Here is a 21,861-nt window from a genome sequence, read left to right as displayed (position 1 = left end):
TAATCCAGGATGGGTTATAAACCAAGTTTAAAGTTTGAGAAAAGCAGTTTGATCCTAGTTTGATCCTAGGTTATAATCTGCTTCAGATTTCAGATTCTCATTTAAGGATGTAGCCCTTTGGGATTCCAGCTTATTGTGGGGAGGGTCTTAGGTGAGATGGCCCTCAGTTTTATATCTGTATCTGTCACCCTGAGAATCAATCAAAACAAAGGTTCTAATTTTCCAAGATCAGCAAGGACCCTTTAGAGGAAATGTGGCTTCAGAATTTGCTTTCCATGCTGAATTTTCATTCTCATTTCACTTTTTAAAAAATTGTGGTAAAATATACATAACATAAAATTTACCATTTTAACTATTTTTAAGTGTGTAGTTCAGTGGCATTAAGTATATTCACATTGTTGTGCAAACAACACCACTGTCCATCTCCAGAACTTTTTCATCCTCCCAAACTGAAACCGTACCCATTAAACAATATCCTCCTTACCCCACTCACCCCAGCCCTTGGTAACTGCTATTCTACTTGGTGTGAATTTGACTATTCTAGGTACCTCATATTAGTAGAATCATGTAATATTTGTCTTTTTGTGTCTGGCTTATTTCACTTAGCAGAATGTCTTCGAGGTTCATGTTATAACATGTATCAGAATTTCACTCCTTTTTTAGGCTGAATAATATTCCATTGTGTGTGTGTGTGTATACACACACCACATTTTGGTTAGCAGTTCATCCATTGATTGGAAACTTTAGTTGTTTCCACTTCTGGCTATTGTTTATTATGCTGCTCTGAACATGGGTGTACAAATATCTGAGTCCTTGCTTTCATTTCTTTTGGGTATATACCCAGGAGTGGAATTGCTGGATCATATAGTAATTCTATTTTTAATTTTTTGAGGAATCAGTAATACTATTTTCCACAGCAGCTGCACCATTTTACATTCCCACCAGCAATCACAAGGGTTCCAGTTTCTCCACATCTTTTTTTTTTTTTTAATAACCATTTTAATGGGTGTGAAGTGGTATCTCATTGTAATTTTGATTTGCATTTCCCCAGTGATTAGTGATGTTGAGCATCCTTTCATGTGCTTATTGACTGGTTGTATAACTTCTCTGGAGAAATGTCTATTCAAGTCCTTAGCCCATTTTTGAATTTGTCCACTTTTTGTTTAGTATTAGGAGTTATTTGTTTCCAGATATGAATTCCTTATCAGATATATGATTTGTAAATATTTTCTCCAATTCCGTGGGTTGCCTTTTTATTCTGTTGATAGTGTCCTTTTATGCACAAAAGTTTAAAATTTTGATGTAGTCCAATTTATCTGTTTTTTTTCTTTTGTTGCCTGTGTTTTTAGTGTCATATCCAAGAAATCATTGCCAAATTCAGTGTCAAGGAGCTTTCTCCCTATGTTTTTGAAGAGTTTTATAGTGTTAGCTCTTGCATTTAGGTCTTTGATCCATTGTGAATTAGTTTTTGTATATGGTGTAAGGTAAATGTCCGCCTTCATTTTTTTTTCTTTGCATGTAAATATTTAGTTTTCCCAGCACCATTTGTTGAAATCCCCTCTTAGTTTTGACTTGATAAATTCTTACTGTCTTATTATTTTTCAGTACTTTCGAAAGATGTTTTTCAGTGCTTTTGAAAGATGTTTTTAAGTACTTTTACAGATTATTGTTTCCAACAGGATGTATAAAACATATTTCACCATTGTATTGGAAATAGGAAAATTCATTAATGTTTTAAATCAATTTGAATGAGAATAGAAGTGATACCCTAAATCCTGTAAAACATGTGGAGGGATATAGCCACTATCCTTAGCTTTTAAATACTGTTTGGTTGCAATTTTGCACTTTTCATGGGAAAAAGGTACAGCTTATCAGCATATGTATTTTTTAATAACCAAATAATTCATTAGTCTAAATCTCATCTTCTTAGGTTATAAATCTTACTTAGAATTGAATTACTAGTGAGAGAAACAAAGATGTAATTTTCTACCAAGAATATGGGAATCATGAAAGCATTCCCATCTCCTTTTAGTGGTTATAAGTTTTTCCCCCAATCGCGAGTAAGGATTAGAGCCTAGATTTTAATATGTCACCTATTTAATCATGTTTAATTGGGTGGATGGAGGGGCAACCTCCCTATTTAAAAAATTTTAGTAACAAAGTAAATGTTAATCATACTTCTTCAGATGATACACTGCTAATATTTCATTTTATTTCTTTTAGAAATTTCTTCTTTGTTCATGAATAGGCAAGTACAGGATTCCCAAAAGGGAGAGCTAGAAGCAGTCGGTATTCATAGGTAGTAATTTTCAGAGATCTGTTGAGGGGCTCTTAATATTAAAGGAATCAGCAAAGCAGTGCATTAATGATTTTAGTTGGATGTTTATTAACATTTGGCTTTGTTTAAATTCATTATAGGATTCTTTGATAAGATTTTTCATGTAAATCTTCTTGAACTATGTACCAAGTAGCACTTTTTTCTCTCTCAAAGTATAACCTGACTTTCCCTGTAATTATTTTACTTTTACGATACGAATTGGGATGGATTTACACTTAACCTTACAATAGTTTTCTACTTGCCTCCTTGAGCAGGGGAGAAAGAGATGGTGTTACAGTATAGTGAATGTACTTACTTATTCTGTAGCCTGGCAGGGTATTTGTGCTTGTAGATGTCATGTATTATGTGTGTTGGGGAAGAAAAAAACATGAAGGGCTATTCTTGTATAGAGGGTATCTATGAAAAATGCAGAGTGTAGTATTTGTTGAAAAATAAGCTTGGCTAATGACCTTTAACTTTTAAAATTACCTTCAACCAAACATTTTATCAACAGTTTTGATATACCTAACACCTGTGCCCTGGCTCAGCTATGCAGAGAGCACAGTCTGGGCTGGAATGAGAGTGGTCATGGGAAGTCTGCCCTTACAAGTCCTGAAGATAAGCCCTGATACTGAGTTGGGCATATTTATTCCCTCAGTGACTAGCTCAATAAAGCCTATTCATTAAGGAAATCTTGTCCTTGACTCAGGTCCACTTATCACAAATCATACTCTCCAATTTTAGGATTACATCAGGCTGAAATCATGGACAAAGCATGTTGCTAGGTTCATTCTTTCATAACACAAGGAGTGGCTTATTATCAAATTGCCCACAGCAATTTGATCATCAGCAGTTTTACATGTTTAGGGTGATTACTCCAACACTTCCTTAAAGCTATTGAGATTTATAAAGGCCTTTAACTTTTGGAACAAGAAAAAAATAGTCTTTGATGTATATTAAATGCTTCCCACTTGCCACACATTATATTATATTGAATCCAACACAAGTAACATACAGTTTCTCCTTGCAGGTAAACAGAGTCTTCTTAGGAAGGTACAATACATAAAAGAGAAGAAAAGTTCACTCTGAGCTGAATTTTAAGAATAGTTTTGATTTTTATCAGAGACCATCTTAGTCATTGAAGATTTCTAATCTATAAAACAGAAGTGGCAGAACTATTTGGGTGGGGGAAGACGAAGACATTTAAAAATTCTATTTAAGAAGCCATTATTGATCCTCTTTTTTATTTCAGAAACTCTGCCGGTCAGTCAGTCACAAAGATCTGATTATACCCCCAAGATACTCAAAGTATAGGAGGATAAGGGCAACTCAAAACTATTAACACATTGCTTTTATGGTGTAATCTCCATTATTCTTCATAACAGTACTGTTTGGGCTTTACAGCTGGGGTAACAAAGGCCCAGAGAGATTAAACGAAGAACGGAGTGGGTATTTACCCCCACTCCTGTGTTTCTGCAGTGTCTTTGTGAGATGCCAACTGAGTGAGAATTAGATAAGCTGTGTAGAGTGGCACAAGGGCCTGTGTGGGACCTTTAAAATATATCCTGTATTGGTCCTTGAGTCACATTGCTAGGATAAAATGGCGAAGTAAAACCATTTAGTAGTTTGATAAGACTGAATCAGGCGTGAGATATTTACTTTTCTTTATTATCTCAACAGATATTTGTTCAGTGCATAATACGAGTCAGACATTGTATTCATTGACTGTTCTATTTGGTTCTGCTGTCACTCTTAGTAATTTAAACATGCTTAATGCAGAAGATTTATAAGTACAATTAAGCATGAAGATCCAGAAAAAAGTAATTTACTCTGCCTCTCATCTTCCAGAAGGAGTCATTGTGAACCTTTTGGTTTATTTCCTCAAGTTATTTTTTATCCATAAAAAATAAGTCCTATTTTATTGAGACCATGCAGCATATACATGATTGAATTCTATTATACTTTTATGTAAGTACTTTCCCCTGACAATAAAAATAGTTAATATTTCTTGAGTATTTACTGTATTTTTGGCACAGAGCTAATACATAATTATTTTATATTTTAAAAATGTTTTTTATATTTTAAAAATATGTACTATTCAATACATGCAAAAGAATCTATGTGTCACATATGTAAGTTATGGGTTTTTGTGAACTGATCACCCAGTGTAAGAACACATGAGAACCAACACTATTGAAGAATGGCAAAATATGCCACTTTGGCATAAGGATTATTTTGGGCTAAAGGCACTTGAAAAAAGGTGCAAGAAGGGTGCTCTGACTATCCCGCCCCCGCCCCCACCCCATTCTTCCTGAAAGCAGGAGATAAAACTCGCAAGTGAAAGATGCTCTGCCTACCATACCAAGAGGAAGCACTCTTATCACTAGAGCCGGGAGTTGAGACTGAGTATTCTGTGACTGAGTATTCTGTGCAAACAAACCTTGTAAAAATAACTCCTGTCTGTCTCTGGTCTTTTCCACCGTTGCCTCTCCTTGTTCACCTGATATATAAGCACTTAGGTTTTGCCAGTTCTTTGGGTCTTCATTTTCTTGTGGACGCTTACATGTACATGAAAAGATAAAATGTGTATGCTTTTCTCCTTTTAATCTGTCTGAAGTCAATTTAATTCTCAGGCACAGCTGGAGACCCTGATAGGGTAGAGGTCAAGTTTTACAAAACTCCACTTCCATTCCACCCTCTAACCTCCCCATCAGAAATACTACTGTCTTCAATTTTGTTTATCATTTCTTTGCCTTTTTAAAATGTTTTAAAAATCACAAATTTATGTATCCCTAAGCAATATATAGTATAGTTTTGCTTATTTTTGAGGTTTTACAAAAAAGTTACCATGTATTCTTGTTTTTTGTTTGTTTCTACATGTTTGTTTCTACATGTTGTTGCCTTTAATGGTAGGTCATTCATTTTTATTATTGTCTAATATTACTTTCTGCTGATACATCATCATGTGTTTATTTATTTGCCTTTCTGTGAGCATCCGAATTGTTTCCAGATTTTTGCTCTTTTGAACAATGCTGCTATTATTGGGTTTTAGGATACGTGAATGCTGAATTTTACATGATATCCAAAATTGTGATTCAAAGTGGTTGTACCAGTTTACATTCCATCAACAGTATATGAGTGTTGCCAATGATCTCCATCCTTGCTAACACTTTCCATTTTCCTGCTTCTTAAGTTTTGCCATTCTGATGGATATACAGTGCTATTCTATGGTCTTAATTTACATTTCCCTGAAAACTAATGAGACTAAATACTTTTTCATATGTTTACTGCCATAAGTCTTCTGTGAAATGTCTGTTTATATTTCTTGCTCATTTTTTCTTTTGGGTTGTTTGTTCTTTTTTTATTGGTTTGTAGGGTTTACTTATATGTTCTGGATACTTTTCTTGGGTGATTAGGGTTTAAGAGTTATTTTCTCCCCGTTTAAACTTGTGTAAGTTTTGTTTGAATGCCTGTTTTCAGCTCCTTTGGGTACACACCTAGGAGTGTAGTTGCTGGGTCGTATGGTAACTCTATGTTTAACATTTGGAGGAACTACCAAACTGTTTTCCACAGCAGCTTCACGTTTTTATATTTCCACTAGCAGTGTGTAAGAGTTTCAGTTTCTCTACACCCTTACCAACATTTGTCATTATCTGTCTTGTTTCTTTTGAAGTGTATTTGACATACAGCATTCTGTAAACTTAAGGTGTACAACATACTGATTTGATACATTTATATATTAATAATATGAGCGCCATTGTAGCAATGTTTAGCACCTTTGTCACATCCCATAATTATTTCTTTAAGTGATAATTAAGATCTACTCTCTTAGCAAGTTTGATCAATATTGTCTATATTTACTATACTGTGCATTAGATATCTAGGGCTTATTTGCTACTGTTGCAAGTTTGTGCCCTTAAGCAAGGTAGTCTGTCCTGTTCTGTAACTCCCAATCCCCTGGTAACCACCAGTTTACTCTCTGTTGTTTAGAGTTTGGCTTTTTTAGATTCCACATATAAGTGATGTCATACAGTATTTGTCTAATTTGTCTTGTTCTGTCTGGTTTATCTCACTTAGCATAATGTCCTCAAGGTCTGTCCATGTTGTCACAAATGGCAGGGTGTCCTTTCTCGTGGCTGAATAATATTTCATTGTGTGTTTATGGTATATATACATACGTACATACATACCATATCTTCTTTATCCATTTATCTGTTGACAGGCATTTAGGTTGTTTTCCTATCTTGGCTATAGTGAATAATAATACTGCAATAAACATGGGAGTGCATATATCTTGTCAATAACCTGTTTTCATTTCTTTGGGTATATGCCCAGAAGTGGAGTTGCTGGATCTTATGGTAATTCTATTTTTAATTTTTTGAGGAAATTCCATATTGTTTTCTGCAGCGGCTAAACCAATTTACATTCTCACCAGCAGTGTACAAGGGTTCCGTTTTCTTCACATCCTCACCAACACTTGTTATCTCTTGTCTTCTTGATGATGGCAGTTCTAACAGGTGTGAGATGATATCTCATTGTGGTTTTGATTTGCATTTCTCCGATTATTAGTAATGTTGAGCATCTTTTTATGTACCTGTTGGCCATTTGCATGTCTTCTTTGGAAAAATGTTCTGTTTGGTTCCTCTGCCCATTTTTAAATTGGATTTTAAAAATTGAATTGTATGAGTTCTTTATATATTTTGGCTACTAACCCCTTATCTGAAATATGGCTTGCAAAAGGTTTCTCCCATTCCGTAGGTTGCTTTTTCATTTTGTTGATTGTTTCTTTTGCTGAGCAGAAGCTTTTAAGTTTGATGTAGTCCCACTTGCTGATTTTTGGCTTTGTTGTTTGTGCTTTTGGTATCATATCTAAAAAATCATTAGCAGGACTCATGTTGAGGAGCTTCTTCCCTGTGTTTTCTTCTAGGAGTTTTGTGGTATCAGGTCCTATGTTAAAGTATTTGATCCATTTCGAGTTAGTTTTTTGTGAATGGTGTAAGATAGGGGTCCACTTTCCATTTTTTGTTCTGCATGTGTTTATCCAGTTTCCCAACACCATTTGTTGAAGAGACTATGCTTTCCCCATTGGGTGTATTGGCTCCCTTATTGAATATCAGTTGATTGTATTTGTGGGGGCTTAATTCTGGGCTCTCTGTCCTGTTCCACTGGCCTATGTGTCTACTTTTATGCCAAATGATACTCTTTTAATTACTGTTGATTAACAGTATAGTTTGAAATCAGGAAGTGTGATACCTCTGGTTTTGTTCTTCTTTCTCAGGATTACTTTGGCTATTTGAGGTCTTTTGTGCTTCCCTACAAATTTTAGGATTGTTTGTTCTATTTCTGTGAAGAATGTCATTGGGATTTTGATAGGGAGTGTGTTGAATGTATAGATGGCCCTGGGTAGTATGGATATTTCACAATATTAAGTCTTCCTATTTATAAACATGGGATACCTTTCCATTTATTTGTTTCTTCTTTGATTTATTTCAACAAGGTGTTGTAGTTTTGTTTCCTTGGTTAAACATCCCTAGGTACTTTATTATTTGTGATGGTATTGTGAATAGAATAATTTTCTTTATTTCTTTTCAGATGTTTGATTATTCGTAACTACAGTTGATTCTATGTGTTGATTTTTATACCCTTCAATTTTACTGAATTTGTTGATTAGTTCCAGCAGTTTTAGACTTGAGTCTTTGGGATTTTCTACATAAAAAATTATATCATCTGCAAATAATGGCAATTTTACTTCTTCCTTTCTGATATGGATGCCTTTTATTTCTTTTTCTTGCCTAATTGCTCTGGCTGGGTCTCTCAGTACCATGTGGAATAGGACTGATAATAGCTGGCATCCTTGTCTTATTCCTGATTTTAGAGGAAACACTTTCAGGTTTTCACTGTTGAGTATGATGTTAGCTGTGGGTCTGTTATGTATGGCCTTTATTATGTTGAAGTTATGTTCCTTCTACACCCAATCTGCTGAGGGTTTTTATCATGAAAGGGTGTCATGTTTTGTCAAATGCTTTTTCTGCATCTGTTGAGATGATCCTATGATTATCTATTAATGTGATGTATTACATTTATTGATTTGTGAATGGTGAACCATCCTTGCATCCCAGGAATAAATCCCAGTTAGTCATGGTATATAATCTTTTTAAAATGTGTTCTTAAATTCAGTTTGCTAATATTTTGTTAAGAATTTTTACATCTCTATTGATCAGGGATATTGGTCTTTAGTTTTCTTTTTTTGTAGTGTCACTATCAGACTTTGGAATCAGGGTGATGCTGGCCTGGTAGAATGAGTTTCGATATTTTCCATCCTCTTAAACTTCTTGGAAGAACTTGAGAAAGAGTGGCATTAATTTTTCTTTAGATATTTGATAGAATTTGCCAGTGAAACGGTCTGGTCCTGGGGTTTTCTGTGTTGGGAGGTTTTTGATTACTCCTGGGTAATCTCTTTACTCATGTGTCTGTTCAGGTTTTTTCTTTCTTCCTGATTCATTCTTGGTAGATGTGTGTTTCTAGGAACTTCTATTTCTTCTAGGTTACCTAATTTTTTGGCGTATAATTGTTCATAGTAATCTTTATGATCCTCTGTATTTCTGTAATATCAGTGTAATGTTTCCTCTTTCATTTCTAATTTTATTTAGAGTCTTCTTGCTCTCTCTTTTTTTTGTAGTCTTAGCTAAAGGTTTGTCAGTTTTGTTTATCTTTTCAAGAAACCACCTCATAATTTTGTTGAACCTTTCAACTTTTTTCCTGGTCTCAGTTTCTTTAATGTCTTTTCTGATCTTTGCTCTTTTCTCCCTTCTGCTAACATTGAACTTAGTTTGTTCTTTTTGTAATTCCCTGAAATATAAAGTTAGGTTGTTTATTTGAGATCTTTTTTTTAAATATAGGTGTTTATTGTTATCTTCCTCTCTTGCTCTCTTCCTTTGTCAATTGATTATTTTCCATGGTGGTATGCTTTTGCTCCCTTTTTTAAGAAGAGAAAAAAATATTTTGTGTATGTATGTAGGTTTTTGCTTTGTGATTTCCACAAGGCTTTCATAATACATCTTATAGATATAACAGTCTACTTTAAAGTTACTGCAATATAATTTCAATCACATGCCAAAAAAGTCTACCCTTTTACTCCCCCTACATTTTATAGGGTTTTTTTGGTCACAATTTATATCTTATCCTATATTGTATATCCATTAACAAATTGTTGTAGCTATAGTACTTCTGTCCTTTAACCTTTATACTAGAGTTAAGTGATTAACATACCACTATGTTGGAGTTTTCTGAATTTGACTACTTAACTTTACTAGTGTGTTTCATATTTTCATATGTTTTCATGTTACTATTTAGTGTACTTACTTTTTAGCTTGAAGATCTTCTTTTAACATTTTTGGTAAGGCAGGTCTAGTGATGATGAACTCCCTCAGCCTATTTTTTTTGGTCTGGGCACCTTTTTTCTCTCCTTCATTTCTTAAGGACCACTTTGCTAGATAAAGGATTCTTGGTTGGCATTGTTTTCTTTCAGCACTTTGAATATATCATCCTACTCTCTCCCAGCCTGTAAGGTTTCTGCTTAGAAGGCCACTGATAGTGTAAGGAGGGTTCCCTTGTAAGTGACAAGCTTCTTTTCTCTTGCTGCTCTCGAGGGTCTCTGTCTCTTAATTTTGAAAGTTATATTATAATGTATCCTGGAGAAGTTATCTTTGGATTGAATTGTTCAGAGATCTATGAGCTTCAACAACTTAGATGTCCAAATCTCTCCCCATTTTGGGCAGTTCTCCTCCACTATTTCTTTAAACAAGCTTTCTGCCCTTTCTCTGTCTCTTCTTCTGGGACTCCTATAGTGCATTGTTTATTTCTCCTATGAGTTCTGTAGGCTTTCTTCATTCCTTTTCATTCTTTTTTCTTTTTGTTTCTCTGATTGGATAATTTCAAATGACCTGTCTTTGAGTTCATTGATTCTTTTTTCTGTTTGATCTAGTCTGCTGTTGAAGCTCTCTATTGAATTCTTCAGTTCAGTGATTGTATTCTTCAGCTCCACAACTTGTTTGGTACTGTCTTATATTTTCTGTCTTTTTGTTATACTTCTCATTTTGTTCTTGTATTTTCCTGATTTCATTAAATTGTTTATCTGTGTTCTCTTGTAGCTCTCTGACCATCTTTATAACAGTTTTTTGAATTCTTTGTCAGGCAATTCGTCTCTCTCCGTTTTGGGAGGAGGTCAGTTACTGGAATTTTACTGTGATTTTTTTGTGGTGTCATTTTTCCTTGTTTCTTTCTGGTTGCTGTAGGTATCTGTGTATTTGAAGAAGCAGTCACTTCTAGACTTTACGGACTGACTTCACTAAGGAAAGACCTTCACCTGCAGGTGGGGGCCTACTGGACTGCGCTGCAAACCTGGGTCTAGTGGTGCAGGGTGCCAAGTGTATGGGCGTGTGGTACCTACAGGCCCCATGGGTGCATGGTGTCTTGTCAGTTCAGCAGCAGGAATCCACTACACCGACAACTGTGTGATCCTTGGTGAGAGCCAGAGGCAGTCCACAGTGTCTGCAAGGGCTCTTGAGGTCCTCAGCAGTGTCTGTAGGTCCAGCGGCTATGCACCAGGACAGGCAGTGGTGGTGGCCAGAGTTGGTGCCACGTGCTTGGCTGCGAGGCCTGCTGCAGGTGCCTGTGTGGGCACGATTGGCTGCAGATACTTGTGCAGTGGCAAGGTCAGAGGTTCGGTAGCAGGGTCAGGGGCCAACTCGAGGAGACCTGGCTGTTAGAGTTGACTTGTGAGTCTGTAGGAGCGAGCCACGGGGCATGCATGGTTTTGGAGCCGGTATCTGGAATCAAGGCTGGCGAGCATAGAGGTGTGGCTGCCGGGACTGTCTTGGGCACACGTGAAGTGCAGGCCAGTGACAGGAGTTGGGGCCTGCTCTGGGTGCCTGAGCAGCTCTGGGGACCTGGGCTGTCACCATACACTTGTGTGGCTTCAGGGGCTTGCCGCAGGCATGTGCATGGCGTTGGAGGCCTGTGATGGGAGTTGGTGCCAGTGGCCTGCAGGGGCTGGCTGCCAGCGTGTGCAGCTGTGCAGAGCAGTGACAGGAGTCAGAGTCTATGTGGGCCTTAGCTGTTGGTGTGCACACGTGTGGCTGCAAGGGCCATAGGGGCAGGCACAGCGGTGGGGGTCAGCTGCAGGGGCCTAGGCTGGCGTCTTTCTTGCACGCAGCTGCAGCAGCCTGAGTTGGCGGCTGGTGAGGATCCTGGGCTCAAGCGGGAAGTCGGGGGGAAGGAATGGGGAGGGACTCCAGCCCTGTTGTCAAAGTGAAAACCTGTGGGTGAAAATCTCAGCAGTGAAATCTGCAGGGGGTCTACAGCAGGCTGTGCTGCCTTTTGGTTTCTTCAGCTGTGAAAGCTACTGGGGTCCTCTGTGGAGCAGTCTGCTGGGGTGCGCAGTGAGGTCCTCAGTGAGGAAGGCTGCCAGTTCTGCAGTGTCCACCAGGCCAGTTGTTGGTGAAAGCTGCTGGGATCCTCTGCAGAGCAGGCCACTGGGAGCTGTGTTACTCCTGCCACATGGCTGATATTGGTAGCCCCGGCCCTTCTTCCTGTTCCGAGCTCTCTCCATACGTGTCAGCTTTGCTTGCCCCTGGTGGGGTGAAACTGCAGCAGGTCCTGTGTGCAATGCCCTGAAAGGCTGGGGAAGCTAGTCACTCACCTGCTTTCCTTTTCCTGGCAAGGAGAACTCTCTCGCATGGGGGAGTTCCCTCTTGGCACTGAGCAGTGCTGGCCTGGGGGATGGGCTGGTGAAGGCAGAGTCAAACTTTCTTCTTACCTTTTTTGTGCAGTTATCCTCAGGCTTTTTCATCCACTGTGTTGTGGATGCTTCTTCTTAAGTGGATTCCTGAGCTCTCCAGGAGCGATTTTCATTCACGGATAGCTGTCTGATTGTTCTTTGTTGGGAGATGGAGGCGGGGGTCTCTTACTCTGCCTTATTGGTGATGACATTCTGTGTTTTTTTACCCACCCCCCTCCCCCCCCCCACCTTTGGGGAGGAAAAATATTTTATATACAGAGAATTATTCAGTGTGCAGTATTTGGGATCCAGACTTCTCTTGCCCAATATGGTGTTTCTAAGGTTTATTCTCACTTGTTCATTTTCATTGCTGTACTGTGTGTCATTGTGTGAACATACAACAGTTGTTTTGTTCTCCGTTCCATCATTGAGGATATTCTTATTTGGGGCCTATTATAAACAACATGGCTAGGAACATCTTCTGTGTGCTTTTTGATGTATGTACGTATGTATGTTTTTCTATATATTTTGGAGTGGGGTTTCTGGGTTATTGGGTATGTACGTGTACACTTTAATAGATATTGTCAAACAGTAGTTTATGGTGCTCTTACTAACCTATACTCCAGCAGCAGTATATGAGAGTTCTCGTTTCTTTGTGGAGATGCATGTAAAGCTCTCACATGTTTAGTAATTATGTGGTAGCTGTTTTTGTTTTTATGACGATGACTCCCAGGTACTTTACTTAGGCACCTGGATTGGTTCTCTCCACCGCAGTAGGGAATGCAGGAAGGGGAGAGCTGGCACGGCGGAGGGGAAGGTGGGGGAAGGAGCTCACTTGGGGATATGTGTAAGTGTTTAATAGAGGTTTAGTTTAAGCACAGAAGGGATGCCTGGCCTAGATATAGAGATTTGGGAATCATCTTAGCAGACCCAAATTCAAGTCATTGAATAAGATCTTAGGTGAAGATTGGGATGGGGACGGAAGTTGGGGGTCAAGTGGGGACATAATGTGTATTAGTTTGCTATGGCTGTCACGACAAAATACAACAGACCGGGTGGCTTAAACAACGGAAATTTATTTCCTCACAATTCTAGAGGTGTCATCAATTTTGGTTTCTTTTGAGGCCTCTCTCCTTTGCTTGAAGATGGCCATCTTCTCCCTTTGTCTTCACGTGGTCCTTTCTCTGTTTGCCCACATGTCTCTGTGCAAATTTCCTCTTATAAGGACACCAGTCATAATTGGATTAGGGCCTACCCTAAAGACCTCACTGTAACTTAATTACCTCTTTAAAGACCTTATTTTCAAATACAGTTACATTCTGAGATGCTGGGTATTAGGGCTTCAACATATGAATTTTGTGGTGGGTGGAGGGGGAGGCAGTTCAGCCCGTAACATAGAATAAGGGGGAATATAAGACAGGTAGAGGACTACAGATTGCAGTAAGGAACTTAAGAGGACTGGCCAGAGAGGTGTAAAAGGAAAATAGGTAGAGAGTTGAGTCAAAGGGAGGGTTTCAGGGATGGTAGAGTCAACCACAAGCCTCCCAAATTCTAAATCTAATCACTGATACCGAATTGTTTTACTTTTCTGAATTCTTTTTCTAAAATGGAGGCTTTCAGTAGAAATGCTGAAGTAAATGTTTAATAAGGTTTGCCTTACTCATACTCACTTGCAAAATAGTTACGAATCAGAGTCTATCATATGAAGTTTTGGATGCCAGAAAATACTGAATATCTTCTTGCTGTGTTTTCACATCTTTAAGAGAATGGCCTTGAAACGTATTTTGTTCAAACAGATGAGACACCATGAGATTTAGAAATCCTAGTTTACTATTTAAAGCTTATTCTACAAGACTGTTTTATCATTTCTAAATTCTAACTGCATTGTAGTCTTGAATGCTCAAAATATTTGTGAGGAGGTTTAAGGATAATGATAAATTCTGTGAAATCACTCTGCTACGTGCCTTGTCCTTCACCCTTGTTATTGTGCTTCATATCGGACACCTGTTCACTTCTTTGCGTCTCCACTGCTACCAGCTAGTCCAACTGCCATCACCTTTGGTGTGGACTACCACAGAAGACTTTTAACTGGACTTCCTGCTTCCTTCTTGCCCTTTCTAGAGAAACCAAAAAAAAAACCCCAAAACAAAAAACCAAGCCAGAGCATGTCATCCCCTGATTGAAATCTTCAGCAGTTTCTCATTATACCTGGAATTAAATTCAAACTCAACACCATACCCTGTAAAGATCTGTGTGGTGAAGATGCTGCCCGCCCTCATTTACCACACTAGCCTGCTTTCTGCTGCTTGAACAGACCAAGCCCGTGGCTGCTTTAGGGCCTTAGCCTGGTTTACTTGCCCTTCCCTGGGTTTTCAGATTACTCCTTCAGTCTCAACTCAGATCTTGGCAGAGAGGCGTTCCCTCACTCCACAGCTAAAACTGCTCTTTCCCCCTTTCACTTCCTAGCATGTCACATGTATGTATGTATGTATGTATGTAAGTAGGTGAGCAGGTTAGTTTTGTAAACAACTGCAAAATCGTCCTCCAGAGTGGATGTACACTCCCACTGGCAGTGATTGCTCCACATCCAGCGTTTAGTGTTGTCAGTGTTTCGGATTTTAGCAGTTCTAATAGGTGCCTAGTGGTATCTCATTGTTGTTTTAATTTGTAATTTCCTAGTAACATTTGACATTGAGTATCTTGTCATATGCTTATGTCATCTTTATGTCTTTGTTGAACTGTTTGTTCAGATTTTTGCCCATTTTTAATTAGGTGATTCATTTTCTTATTGTGTTCTTATTGAGTTTCATGAGTTCTTTGTATATTTTGGATAAAAGTCCTTTATCAGATACGTCTTTTGCAAATATTTTCTCCTAGTCTGTGGCTTGTCTTCTCATTCTCTGGACACTCTATTTTTTCCAAAGTATTTATCACTAACTAAAACAGTCTTATTGTTTATTGTTTGTCTCCTCCCACTACAGTGTAAAATCCACGAACAACTGTCTTGTTCTCTGCTGTATTTCCAATGCACACATGGTGTGTGGTATTTTGGATGCAGTTGACAAATATTTGTTGACTGAATGGATAACAACTGTTAATGTTTTTAGTTTGTTTTAGTCTTACTGAAAATGGCATTAAGCTGATTTAAGTTCTCACATCTTATTTAAAACTCTGTCAAAATTTTACCATTTTAATCTTCAAAATTAAGGATTATAGCCACTTGTAGTAGTATGAGATGAATTTCCACAGTGGTTCAGATTAATTGGTTTAAGATACATAATTACTGATCTACACTTGCTTTACCCTCTCAAGAGTTGTACAGATTTATTCTCCAGGAAGTAGTCACAGGATTGGGTGGTGAGAACAGGAGAATGTTTACAAAAGCCTTAGGGGATGAATGCTGCCTGTTAGACACTGGAAAATCTCACTGTGTTCAAATATGTATATACGCATACACATGTACACACACACACATGCTGAATCTTGCAAGGTTAAAAAAAATTATTCAAATTCCCTCTTCTTGATTGCTTTTTGTTGATTGGATTTGTAAAAGATGGAAAATATGTTGGTCTCCTACTGTGGTTGTTTCCAATTTTTTAAAAATATTTTTTCTTTAGTTGTTTTTGGCTGTATATTTTAGTGTTACGTTGTTTGCCATTAATTTTTATAACTATTATATTTTTGGCTATTTTTATCCCAATTAATGCTTTTTGCCTTGAATTCTACTCTTTGAATATTTCCACTCTGCTTTGTTCTTGTATGAATATGCCAAGTCTTCCATTTTTAAGCCTTTCATTGCTTTTTAAATTTTTGCTCTTAAAAGTGACGTATATTTGAAGGAGTTGTTTTTTTAAAAAAATCCTTTTAGAAAAACTTTTTATTTATTTATTTATTTATTTTAGGCTGTGTTGGGTCTTTGTTGCTGCACGCGGGCTATCTCTAGTTGTGGTGAGCAGGGGCTACCCTTTGTTGCGGTGCGCAGGCTTCTCGTTGCAGTGGCTTCTCTTGCGGAGCACGGGCTCTAGGCGCATGGGCTTCAGTAGTTGTGGCACACGGGCTTAGTTGCTCCGCAGCATGTGGGGTCTTCCTAGACCAGGGCTTGAACCCGTGTTCCCTGCATTGGCAGGCAGATTCTTAACCACTGGGCCACCAGGTGAGTCCCTAGAAAAGCTTTTAAAAGATGTTTTGGTTTTCTGTTGCTGCATAACAAACCATCTCAAAACTTAGTGGCTTTAAACTTAGAACCATTTTGTTAAGTCTCATGGTGTATGGTTGAAACAGCTGGATGGTTCTTCTGTTCCATGGTTATTCTGCTGGTACTGTAGTCATCTGGTGGCTCACTTAGACTGGAATGTCCATGAAGGATGGCTGGGCTCAAGTGGGATCTTGGAACCATGGGGCATGTGTGTCTGTCTATCTACTGTCTATCTGTCTATCATCTAGTCTCAGTCCTCTCCCTTACCAAGTGGCCTCTTCACTTACTCTTTTTATGTGATCTCTGTAGCAGGGCAGGGTAACCACACTTCTTAGATGACAGCTTGGAACTCCCAAGAGTGCTAGTGGAAGGCCAGGCCTCCTTCAAGCTGAGGCATGGAACTGCCACAGCATCAGTTTGGCCTCATTCTGTTGGCTGAAATGAGTCCTAGTGCCAGGCCAGGTTCATGTGAGGGGGTGTAAACACTGGGAGGTGTGGTTCACTGAGGGACAAATTGGGAACCTACCTACCACAATATGAGAGTCTAAATCCTTCACGTTTATTATTTTAATTGATGTGATATTGTTCCTATGGCTAAGGCTTTTATTTCCTGTAGTGAATTTGCATCATGCTTTTAATTCTATTAATTTCTCTATCAACATCAAGGAAAATAATAGTATTTTTACCCCAGTTTCGATGAATGAGGCCTTCAGCATGATTTTACTTATATTTTATATTTATTATGTGGAATTTTAGGCCATATTATAAATTTATTTCTTTTAAAAAGTTTTAGATGTTTTCATTCATTTTGTAACTGTATAAACAATAATTATTTAGATCTAATTAATTTAATTGGTCTCAGTGCGTGCTGTCAGTCATAATATACCATTATTTCTAGGGAGTTTGGATTTATCTTTTGATGAAATGTCGTATATCTTAACTAATGTTTCAGGAAGGCTATGTAGATTATATAATACCTGAGTTCTTTCCAAATTTATAATGCCTTCCTCTGCCTTCATACAGTTTGGTTGGTTATAGAGTTGTTGTTTTGGTTTTTTTTGGGGGGTGGGGAGGGGGCTTGAGGGATCTTAGTTCCCCGACCAGGGATCGAACCCCGGTCCCTGGCAGTGAAAGCACCAACTCCTAAGCACTGGACCGCCAGGGAATTCCCGGTTACAGTGTTTTTGGATCACATTCTGTGCTTCTCAGGAATTTACTGTTATTATTCCATTGTCTTTGGGAATTCATTGTCCTTTATGGGTATACCTTTTTAGGGCACTGGATTCTTCTCTTTTTTTTTTTTCATGTAATGTAAAGTTTTTGCCAGTGAGGGATGGTGAATGGATCTGGAACACGGTGTGTGTGCAGTTTTGTCTTTTTTCAACTCTGTCAAGTTTTCTTCTAGTATAATTTTGTTTTGTTTCTTCTTCCATTTAACAGCAGTTACAATGATCAGGTTTGGTAGATCTTAATTCTATAAAATTGGCATTTGTCATTTTCTCTATTTTTGCTCTTTCATTCCACATTATGGGAAAACTTCTTGAATGTAACTTCCTCATTAAGAATTCAGCTTTTCTGCCATGTTAATTCTGCTGTTTTTCTCCAATGCTAATGTCAGGTCTGCTGTTGCATTTTCAAGTTTCCTTGAAATCTCCTCATCTGAGTTTTTCCCATTTCCTTCTTAGCATGATGTCCCTTTATTCCTGTTGTACTTGGTTCTTACAGGCAGTGTCTTTCAATAACTAATCATGTGTCTAGATCAATGCTCTTTTCCATATTATTTTATTTCTTGGAGTGAATTGTTGCCACTGCCAGTCCTGTGTCTCCTTAACTGTGGGGTTGTACTGATTAGGATTGTAGTCTCGGAATGGATATAGAAAAAGAACTTCCGGATGGGGTAGGGCGAGTGGCTGTCAGGGCTCACCCACTCTGTGGCTGGCTGCCTGTCTCCTCATTGCTACAGACCCAGGAACTTTGGGCTGGGGTGGAGAGAGGCGAAGGGCTGCTGCACCCTCTTGCCATGCACTTCCTGGCAGCTGTGCTCTTACCCTTCAGAGGCGGGGCTGCAGTTGGCCACTGGAGTGTGTCTCTGTCTTCATTCACACTGTAATTAGTGGAAATGTCTCCCAGATTTGAGTAAATTGTTATTGTTCAAAGTAGGCTCTACTTTCTGTCTTTTCTTGTGTGTGTCTTTGTAGGTGTTTTTTTGTTTGTTTTGTTTGTTTTTTACAATTAACTGCCTTTATTTTAAACTATATTTTTAAAATTTTATTTATTTTTTATACAGCAGGTTCTTATTAGTTATCTATTTTATACATGTTAGTGTATATATGTCAATCCCAGTCTCCAGTTCATCCCACCACCATCACCTGCCCTCAGCATTCTTAACTCAGCTTAACCAAGGGGGAAAGTTGACTCGTGCCAGGGTGCTTGCCTGTGATTATCCTGAATTCAGAATAGAGATTATTCCTCTAGAAGCCTTCGGTTATTCTAAGACTTCAGAGCCAAAACTGGTAAGCTGGCACTAATGTTTTTATGCTTAATTTTTTAAATGCTTACCTTCTTAGTCTTTTAATTTGGGGGAAGGGGCTTCAACAACAGAAATTTATTTTCTCACAGTTCTGGAGACTGGGAGTTGGAGACCAGGGTGTTGGCAGGTTGGTTTCTTCTGAGGCCTCTCTCCTTGGCTTGCAGGTGGTCTCCTTCTTCCCATGGTTTTCTCTGTGCACCTGCATCCCTGGCGTCTCTTCCTCTTCATATGAGGACACTAGTCATAATGGATTAGAGCTCTACCCTACTGGCCTCATTTTAACATAATCACCTTTTTTTTTTTCATTTTTACTGAGGTATAATTGACAAATGAAATTGTAAGATATTTAAAGTATACAATTGTGGTGATTTGATATACGTAACGTAAACACTGTGAAAGGATTCCCTCTAACAAGTTAGTTAACAAATCCATCCCTTAACATTTATTTATTTATTTATTTTTGGTGAGAATATTTATGTTCTTTTAGTTTTTAAAAAAATCTTTTATCACATTTACTTGCATGCTGTTATACTTTTGGGTTTTGTTATTAGCCTTTTTTGTCTCCCTTATCTCAAATATAATACATTTCATTCTTTTAAAGTTTAGCCCTGTTTTATTTCTTTTTTGCTATTCCTACTTCTTAAATTCTGTTTTTTCCTCTGTTGGTCTTTTTGGCTTTATTCCTTCCTTATTCTTTCACTCTAATTTTAATTCGTACTGCCTTAATTTTTTCATGTCTGTTTTCTTAAGCCTGATTCCCTCCCCTCCTCTGCCCTCCCTCCCCGTCATGGTTTCGTTTTATAAAGGCTGGAAGGATGTGTAGTCCTTAAGAGTGGCAGTAGCTGTGGGCAGTGTCATTCAACAAATAGGGAAGACCTATCTCTCCTTCTCCTTCTGAGTGGATTTTATGTCTCTTTGTTCTGTCTTGACCCCTGAAATTATGACTTGGGGATACAGTGGCACCTGTGAACTTTTGGAGTGGCTTTTGGACAGCACGTATCCCTTGTATGAGAAGCTGATTGTTCTGAAGTCTGTGGTCTGTAACGTGTGTTTCGTCACTCAGTGGAAAGACCAGGGCCTCCGGTGTCAGACAGATGCGTGTCATAGCTCTGGTGTGGAATAGCTCCGTGGCCCTGAGCTGCTGCTCAGGTGATTCTGATGTGCACAGTGGTTGAGATTGCACCACGGAACTGCTTCTGCTCTCGCCAGGTCAGATCCTGCCTGTGGCTGGAACCCTCAGGGGTGCTTCTGTTCATCGCCCTAGTGGTATTCTGTAGACCCCCTTCATCTGGTCGGGGACTCGAGGGGAGGCAGCCAAGAGGGCCCTCCAGCCCTGTGCCAGCTCCCGCAGCTGTCTAACAGATTGTCCTTTGGCTCTAGAAAGGGATTCAGTACTTTGAAAAAAGTTTGTAGACCATTGGCCTTTGGAGGCTGAAGTCACCCTTCGTATATCAGAGCAGAGCTACTTAGGACTGCTTTCTGGAGAGACCTTGCCTGTACTTTGTTCCACCTTCCTGTGGCTAACCAGTCCCTTAATTTTCAAAATGGGTCGCGACCCTTTCCTCTTGGTTAACGGTAAAGCAAAAAAATTCTTTTCTTAATTGGCTGTGTAGTAGACTAATTGAATTGAAGTTTCTAGCAGATTTTCACATCAAGTTTAAATATTTCCAATTCTTATCAAAAGCTTAGTTTTAAAATGTCACATTCTTAGAGGTAGCCTAAAGTCTATCTCTAGTTTTACAGCACCTTTTTGAATTTTTTCTGTGAGATTAGGGCCTGCTGAACACTCTATTCAAAAGCTAGCTGATGGAGCAGGTAAACTGAAGCTGGTTAAAAAGGAGTAGAGGGGCTTCCCTGGTGGCGCAGTGGTTGAGAGTCTGCCTGCTAATGCAGGGAACACGGGTTCGAGCCCTGGTCTGGGAAGATCCCACATGCCGCGGAGCACCTAGGCCCGTGAGCCACAACCACTGAGCCTGCGCATCTGGAGCCTGTGCTCCGCAACAAGAGAGGCCGCGATAGTGAGAGGCCCGCGCACCGCGATGACGAGTGGCCCCCGCTTGCCGCAACTAGAGAAAGCCCTCGCACAGAAACGAAGATCCAACACAGCCAGAAATAATTAAAAAAAAAAAAAAAAAAAAAAAGGAGTAGAGACTGAGCCCCCTTTCTCGCCTCCCACCCCAGTCCCTTCACCCCGCTTTGGCACATGGAGAGCAGGTCGATCACGACTGCCTTACCTCTCCACGGAGTCAAGGTGGCCCAGCAGAGCTTCCTACTGAGTCCTCACTGCTTGGGACGCTTGTAAAATTCTGTTTATGTTTTTTTCGTGGACTGTGATTGTGGTTTTCATTATGAAATGTTATTAAAAAAATAATCATTTGAAAGTTATGAACTTAAAGAAACAAACCTGGGGATGCTGTTTGTAACACCAGCCGCTTGAGAGATTCCCGTTCTGAACATTGTGGGAGAGAGCTTCCTCAGGCTTGGTGTGTCATTAGCAGGTGTGGTATTCCTCCACGGATGCTCTGGACCTTGGAGATGCTGCGGCTGCCTTTTCTGCTGAGCAGAGAGGGAGCTCAGCGTCAGATCCGTGGCCACCTTGAGGAGGTGTCTAGTGCGCGACAGTGGGTAATTTGGGACGCTGACTTTACCCCAGCTGTGTTTCTCTTCTTAAAATTATTTTCCACTTGTCTTCCTTTCCTCATCCATTTATTTACTTCTCTTCTGACATGCATATCCTTGTTAGCCCCATCATTCTTTTTGGAAGAAGTTGGTGTACAAATTAGCAAATACCTAAGAACGATCCTAAATATTTTAAGAAACCACCCTCTTTTTTTTTTTGCTGATTAAAAAGTATTTTCCAACTTTATTGAGGTATAATTACAAAATTATGTTATTTAAAGTGTATAACATGATGATCTGATATACATGTACATCCTGAAAGGATTTCCCCATTTAGTTAATTAACACATCCATCAACCTCACATATTTTTTTTTTTTTTTTTTTTTGGTGAGACAATTTAAGTTCTACTCTCTCAGCAAAT

General features: G+C 38.9%; 1 protein-coding gene across 6 annotated transcripts in view; it reads left to right on the top strand.

Moving 5' to 3' along the window:
- The window catches only part of LOC103007417 (cytochrome c oxidase assembly factor 1 homolog), a 94,127-nt gene that overhangs the window by 54,128 nt on the left and 18,138 nt on the right, over window positions 1-21,861 (top strand). The window lies entirely within an intron of this gene.

This window comes from Balaenoptera acutorostrata, chromosome 7 (assembly GCF_949987535.1).
Source record: "Balaenoptera acutorostrata chromosome 7, mBalAcu1.1, whole genome shotgun sequence".
Taxonomy (NCBI): domain Eukaryota; kingdom Metazoa; phylum Chordata; class Mammalia; order Artiodactyla; family Balaenopteridae; genus Balaenoptera; species Balaenoptera acutorostrata.
The sequence above is the reverse complement of the archived record's forward strand: the minus strand, read 5'-3'. Positions and strand labels throughout refer to the sequence as shown.